This window comes from Cavia porcellus, unplaced genomic scaffold (assembly GCF_034190915.1).
Source record: "Cavia porcellus strain 051 isolate PalLab524CR breed Dunkin Hartley unplaced genomic scaffold, mCavPor4.1 scaffold_45, whole genome shotgun sequence".
Classification (NCBI taxonomy): Eukaryota; Metazoa; Chordata; class Mammalia; order Rodentia; family Caviidae; genus Cavia; species Cavia porcellus.
This window is the reverse complement of record NW_026947528.1, coordinates 6,384,451-6,390,723: the sequence shown is the minus strand read 5'-3', so window position 1 is coordinate 6,390,723 and position 6,273 is coordinate 6,384,451.

The window sequence follows — 6,273 nt, the reverse complement described above, 5'->3', positions numbered from 1 at the left end:
AGGGCTGAAGTGGGCTAAACTACCGCCTCTTACCAGGAAAGGGAGGTGCTGGCTTGGCTTCCCAGAGTCCTAAGTTCCAGCATGGCGAGGATCTCAGGAGACACTGCTAGTTCTCCCCCTGGAAGGGCTGCAGGCTGCCACCCTGCCTCTGCTTGCAGGGAGGGGAGGTGCTGGCTTGGCTTCCCAGAGTCCTAAGTTCCACCGTGGTGTGGATCTCAGGAGACACTGCTAGTTCTCCCCCTGGAAGGGCTGCAGGCTGCCACCCTGCCTCCGCTTGCAGGGAGGGGAGGAGCTGGCTTGGCTTCACAGAGTCCTAAGTTCCAGCATGGTGTGGATCTCAGGAGACACTGCTAGTTCTCCCCCTGGAAGGGCTGAAGTGGGCTAAACTGCCACTGCTTACCAGGGAGGGGAGGTCCTGGCTTGGCTTCCCAGAGTCCTAAGTTCCAGCATGGCGTGGATCTCAGGAGACACTGCTAGTTCTCCCCCTGGAAGGGGCTGCAGGCTGCCACCCTGCTTCTGCTTACAGGGAGGGGAGACGCTGGCTTGGCTTCCCAGAGTCCTAAGCTCCAGCATGGTTTGGATCTCAGGAGACACTGCTAGTTCTCCCCCTGGAACGGCTGCAGTGGGCTAAGCTACCGCCACTTAGCAGGGAGGGGAGGTGCTGGCTTGGCTTCCCAGAGTCCTAAGTTCCAGCATGGTGTGGATCTCAGGAGACACTGCTAGTTCTCCCCCTGGAAGGGCTGCAGTGGGCTAAACTAGCACCGCTTACCAGGGAGGGGAGGTGCTGGCTTGGCTTCCCAGAGTCCTAAGTTCCAGCATGGCGTGGATCTCAGGAGACACTGCTAGTTCTCCCCCTGGAAGGGCTGCAGGCTGCCACCCTGCCTCTGCTTGCATGGAGGGGAGGTGATGGCTTGGCTTCCCAGAGTCCTAAGCTCCACCATTGTGTGGATCTCAGGAGACACTGCTATTTCTCCCCCTGGAAGGGCTTCAGGCTGCCACCCTGCCTCCGCTTGCAGGGAGGGGAGGTCCTGGCTTGGCTTCCCAGAGTCCAAAGTTCCAGCATGGTGTGGATCTCAGGAGACACTGCTAGTTCTCCCCCTGGAAGGGCTGCAGTGGGCTAAACTACCGCCGCTTACCAGGGAGGGGAGGTGCTGGCTTGGCTTCCCAGAGTCCTAAGTTCCAGCATGGTATGGATCTCAGGAGACACTGCTAGTTCTCCCTCAGGAAGGGCTGCAGTGGGCTAAATTACCACCGCTTACCATGGGGGGAAGTGCTGGCTTGGCTTCCCAGGGTCCTAAGTTTCAGCATGGCGTGGATCTCAGGAGACACTGCTAGGTCTCCCCCTGGAAGGGCTGCAGGCTGCCCCCCTGACTCCGCTTGCAGGGAGGGGAGGTGCTGGCTTGGCTTCCCAGAGTCCTAAGTTCCAGCATGGCATGGATCTCAGGAGACACTGCTAGTTCTCCCCCTGGAAGGGCTGAAGTGGGCTAAACTACCACCGCTTACCAGGGAGGGGAAGTGCTGGCTTGACTTCCCAGAGTCCTAAGTTCCGGTATGGCTTGGATCTCAGGAGACACTGCTAGTTCTCCCCCTGGAAGGGCTGCAGGCTGCCACCCTGCCTCCGCTTACAGGGAGGGGAGGTCCTGGCTTGGCTTCCCAGAGTCCTAAGTTCCAGCCTGGTGTGGATCTCAGGAGACACTGCTAGTTCTCCCCCTGGAAGGGCTGAAGTGGGCTAAACTACCACCGCTTACCAGGGAGGGGAGGTGCTGGCTTGGCTTCACAGAGTCCTAAGTTCCAGCATGGTGTGGATCTCAGGAGACACTGCTAGTTGTCCCCCCTGGAAGGGCTGCAGTGGGTTAAACTACCGCCTCTTACCAGGGAGGGGAGGTGCTGGCTTGGCTTCCCAGAGTCCTAAGTTCCAACATGGTGTGGATCTCAGGAGACACTGCTAGTTCTCCCTCTGGAAGGGCTGCAGTGGGCTAAACCACCGCCGCTTACCAAGGAGGGGAGGTGCTGGCTTGGCTTCCCAGGGTCTTAAGTTCCAGCATGGCGTGGATCTCAGGAGACACTGCTAGTTCTCCCCCTGGAAGGGCTGCAGGCTGCCACCCTGCCTCCGCTTGCAGGGAGGGGAGCTGCTGGCTTGGCTTCTCAGAGTCCTGAGTTCCAGCATGGCATGGACCTCAGGAGAGACTGCTAGTTCTCCCCCTGGAAGGGCTGAAGTGCTCTAAACTACCACCGCTTACCAGGGAGGGGAGGTGCTGGCTTGGCTTCCCAGAGTCCTAAGTTCCAGCATGGCGTGGATCTCAGGAGACACTGCTAGTTCTCCCCCTGGAAGGGCTGAAGTGGGCTAAACTACCGCCTCTTACCAGGAAAGGGAGGTGCTGGCTTGGCTTCCCAGAGTCCTAAGTTCCAGCATGGCGTGGATCTCAGGAGACACTGCTAGTTCTCCCCCTGGAAGGGCTGCAGGCTGCCACCCTGCCTCTGCTTGCAGGGAGGGGAGGTGCTGGCTTGGCTTCCCAGAGTCCTAAGTTCCACCGTGGTGTGGATCTCAGGAGACACTGCTAGTTCTCCCCCTGGAAGGGCTGCAGGCTGCCACCCTGCCTCTGCTTGCAGGGAGGGGAGGTGCTGGCTTGGCTTCACAGAGTCCTAAGTTCCAGCATGGTGTGGATCTCAGGAGACACTGCTAGTTCTCCCCCTGGAAGGGCTGAAGTGGGCTAAACTGCCACTGCTTACCAGGGAGGGGAGATCCTTGCTTGGCTTCCCAGAGTCCTAAGTTCCAGCATGGCGTGGATCTCAGGAGACACTGCTAGTTCTCCCCCTGGAAGGGCTTCAGGCTGCCACCCTGCTTCTGCTTACAGGGAGGGGAGATGCTGGCTTGGCTTCCCAGAGTCCTAAGCTCCAGCATGGTTTGGATCTCAGGAGACACTGCTAGTTCTCCCCCAGGAACGGCTGCAGTGGGCTAAGCTACCGCCACTTAGCAGGGAGGGGAGGTGCTGGCTTGGCTTCCCAGAGTCCTAAGTTCCAGCATGGTGTGGATCTCAGGAGACACTGCTAGTTCTCCCCCTGGAAGGGCTGCAGTGGGCTAAACTACCACCGCTTACCAGGGAGGGGAGGTGCTGGCTTGGCTTCCCAGAGTCCTAAGTTCCAGCATGGCGTGGATCTCAGGAGACACTGCTAGTTCTCCCCCTGGAAGGGCTGCAGGCTGCCACCCTGCCTCTGCTTGCAGGGAGGGGAGGTGATGGCTTGGCTTCCCAGAGTCCTAAGTTCCACCATTGTGTGGATCTCAGGAGACACTGCTATTTCTCCCCCTGGAAGGGCTTCAGGCTGCCACCCTGCCTCCGCTTGCAGGGAGGGGAGGTCCTGGCTTGGCTTCCCAGAGTCCTAAGTTCCAGCATGGTGTGGATCTCAGGAGACACTGCTAGTTCTCCCCCTGGAAGGGCTGCAGTGGGCTAAACTACCGCCGCTTACCAGGGAGGGGAGGTGCTGGCTTGGCTTCCCAGAGTCCTAAGTTCCAGCATGGTGTGGATCTCAGGAGACACTGCTAGTTCTCCCCCTGGAAGGGCTGAAGTGAGCTAAACTGCCACCGCTTACCAGGGAGGGGAGGTCCTGGCTTGGCTTCCCAGAGTCCTAAGTTCCGGTATGGCTTGGATCTCAGGAGACACTGCTAGTTTTCCCCCTGGAAGGGCTGCAGGCTGCCACCCTGCCTCCGCTTACAGGGAGGGGAGGTCCTGGCTTGGCTTCCCAGAGTCCTAAGTTCCAGCCTGGTGTGGATCTCAGGAGACACTGCTAGTTCTCCCCCTGGAAGGGCTGAAGTGGGCTAAACTACCACCGCTTACCAGGGAGGGGAGGTGCTGGCTTGGCTTCCCAGATTCCTAAGTTCCAGCATGGCGTGGATCTCAGGAGACACTGCTAGTTCTCCCCCTGGAAGGGCTGCAGGCTGCCACCCTGCCTCTGCTTGCAGGGAGGGGAGGTGATGGCTTGGCTTCCCAGAGTCCTAAGTTCCACCATTGTGTGGATCTCAGGAGACACTGCTAGTTCTCCCCCTGGAAGGCTTCAGGCTGCCACCCTGCCTCCGCTTGCAGGGAGGGGAGGTCCTGGCTTGGCTTCCCAGAGTCCTAAGTTCCAGCATGGTGTGGATCTCAGGAGACACTGCTAGTTCTCCACCTGGAAGGGCTGAAGTGGGCTAAACTACCACCGCTTACCAGGGAGGGGAGGTGCTGGCTTGGCTTCCCAGAGTCCTAAGCTCCAGCATGGCATGGATCTCAGGAGACACTGCTAGTTCTCCCCCTGGAAGGGCTGCAGGCTGCCACCCTGCCACTGATTGCAGGGAGGGGAGGTGCTGGCTTGGCTTCCCAGAGTCCTAAGCTCCAGCATGGCGTGGATCTCAGGAGACACTGCTAGGTCTCCCCCTGGAAGGGCTGCAGGCTGCCACCCTGCCTCTGCTTACATGGAGGGGAGACGCTGGCTTGGCTTCCCAGAGTCCTAAGCTCCAGCATGGTGTGGATCTCAGGAGACACTGCTAGTTCTCCCCCTGGAAGGGCTGCAGTGGGCTAAGCTACCGCCGCTTACCAGGGAGGGGAGGTGCTGGCTTGGCTTCACAGAGTCCTAAGTTCCAGCATGGTGTGGATCTCAGGAGACACTGCTAGTTGTCCCCCCTGGAAGGGCTGCAGTGGGTTAAACTACCGCCTCTTACCAGGGAGGGGAGGTGCTGGCTTGGCTTCCCAGAGTCCTAAGTTCCAACATGGTGTGGATCTCAGGAGACACTGCTAGTTCTCCCCCTGGAAGGGCTGCAGGCTGCCACCCTGCCTATGCTTGCAGGGAGGGGAGCTGCTGGCTTGGCTTCCCAGAGTCCTTAGTTCCAGCATGGCATGGACCTCAGGAGAGACTGCTAGTTCTCCCCCTGGAAGGGCTGAAGTGCTCTAAACTACCGCCTCTTACCAGGGAGGGGAGGTGCTGGCTTGGCTTCCCAGAGTCCTAAGTTCCAGCATGGCGTGGATCTCAGGAGACACTGCTAGTTCTCCCCCTGGAAGGGCTGAAATGGGCTAAACTACCGCCTCTTACCAGGAAAGGGAGGTGCTGGCTTGGCTTCCCAGAGTCCTAAGTTCCAGCATGGCGTGGATCTCAGGAGACACTGCTAGTTCTCCCCCTGGAAGGGCTGCAGGCTGCCACCCTGCCTCTGCTTGCAGGGAGGGCAGGTGCTGGCTTGGCTTCCCAGAGTCCTAAGTTCCAGCATGGTGTGGATCTCAGGAGACACTGCTAGTTCTCCCCCTGGAAGGGCTTCACGCTGCCACCCTGCCTCCGCTTGCAGGGAGGGGAGGTCCTGGCTTGGCTTCTAAGAGTCCTAAGTTCCAGCATGGTGTGGATCTCAGGAGACACTGCTAGTTCTCCACCTGGAAGGGCTGAAGTGGGCTAAACTACCACCGCTTACCAGGGAGGGGAGGTGCTGGATTGGCTTCCCAGAGTCCTAAGCTCCAGCATGGCGTGGATCTCAGGAGACACTGCTAGTTCTCCCCCTGGAAGGGCTGCAGGCTGCCACCCTGCCTCTGATTGCACGGAGGGGAGGTGCTGGCTTGGCTTCCCAGAGTCCTAAGCTCCAGCATGGCGTGGATCTCAGGAGACACTGCTAGTTCTCCCCCTGGAACGGCTGCAGTGGGCTAAGCTACTGCCGCTTAGTAGGGAGGGGAAGTGCTGGCTTGGCTTCCCAGAGTCCTAAGTTCCAGCATGGTGTGGATCTCAGGAGACACTGCTAGTTCTCCCCCTGGAAGGGCTGCAGTGGGCTAAACTACCGCCGCTTACCAGGGAGGGGAGGTGCTGGCTTGGCTTCCCAGAGTCCTAAGTTCCAGCATGGTATGGATCTCAGGAGACACTGCTAGTTCTCACTCAGGAAGGGCTGCAGTGGGCTAAACTACCACCGCTTACCACGGGGGGAAGTGCTGGCTTGGCTTCCCAGGGTCCTAAGTTTCAGCATGGCGTGGATCTCAGGAGACACTGCTAGGTCTCCCCCTGGAAGGGCTGCAGGCTGCCACCCTGCCTCCGCTTGCAGGGAGGGGAGGTGCTGGCTTGGCTTCCCAGAGTCCTAAGTTCCAGCATGGTGTGGATCTCAGGAGACACTGCTAGTTCTCCCCCTGGAAGGGCTGAAGTGGGCTAAACTACCACCGCTTACCAGGGAGGGGAGGTGCTGGCTTGACTTCCCAGAGTCCTAAGTTCCAGTATGGCTTGGATCTCAGGAGACACTGCTAGTTCTCCCCCTGGAAGGGCTGCAGGCTGCCACCCTGC